A 1,241-nucleotide genomic window follows, 5' to 3' on the forward strand; every position below is an offset into this window, starting at 1 on the left:
CCGCCCTCAACCGCCCTGGGGACCGTCGCCCTGAAACATGTCATATCCTAGCATAATTGAGGACGTTCAACAACGGATATTTTTGCTTTTTTAACGGATATAATGCAGTTTGTATTTATATATATATATATACACGATGCATTCAGCAAAAACACATACAACACTTCACACACTCTTCAAAATAAAAAACACATACTTCACACACACATCTTAAAAAAATGGTGACAATTCCCCCGATGATCTCCTCGTTCGATGTTTATTACGGAAGTGGATTCGACTACGAATCCAAAATGTACGATTATGAACGTGGTTCAAAAATTTCGTTTGAAGACGTCGACATTCGGGACATTTGTTTAGACGAGTTGCTTGAGTTTTTGAAGAAAAATGTACCGTTTGAACATACAGACGTGTTATATTATGAAGACGACTGTGTTCCGAAATTGTCTGCTCTCTACCTTCGGACCGAGGAACAATGGAACAGTATAAAAAAAAACTCTCATCTTCCGTTCAAATCCAATTTCTCTGTATTTGGAATTTGATGATGATGATGATGACGATGATGATGTATCATTTGACTCATATGAAGGTGATCCATCTCATTCAGATTCTCGTTGAAAATAAATCGTACGTTTTAAGTTTATGATTTTAAAATAAAGTAGTAATTGTATTAGGACTTTTTTGTGTTTTTAGGATTTACTAATTATTGTAATTTTTAATTTTTTAGGAATTTTAATAAATTGTAATCGTTTTTTTTATATCAATTTAAGTGTGTTTTTATTTTAATAATAGTATTATTTATAAAAATGAATATAATAGCAAAATTTAATAATAAAAAAACAATAAATTTTGAGGAAGTATGTCATGGTTGGGAATGGTGTGTTATGGGCAAGGTCGTAAAAGACGCGAGTCGGGGACGCATCGGCCATGCCCAAAAAACGACGCTTCGGACGCAACGGGGACGCAACGGGCGTTGACTAACGTTGACTTTTTAAAATATTTTTATTAAATATATATTTATATATAATATTATATAGATCGAATCTTAAAATATAAACTATATTTACCATAAACATGAACAATTAACAATATTACAAAAAACGATGCATCGGCCATGCCTAAAAAACGACGCATCGGCCGACGCGTCGGTCAAGTCGGCCGACTTTTACAACACTGGACTTATGGGAGTGTTATTGGAGGAAGTGGTGAGGAAGGATGAGAGAGAAAGCTGACGTGGCACTGAG

This window comes from Rutidosis leptorrhynchoides, chromosome 10 (genome assembly GCF_046630445.1).
Source record: "Rutidosis leptorrhynchoides isolate AG116_Rl617_1_P2 chromosome 10, CSIRO_AGI_Rlap_v1, whole genome shotgun sequence".
Taxonomy (NCBI): domain Eukaryota; kingdom Viridiplantae; phylum Streptophyta; class Magnoliopsida; order Asterales; family Asteraceae; genus Rutidosis; species Rutidosis leptorrhynchoides.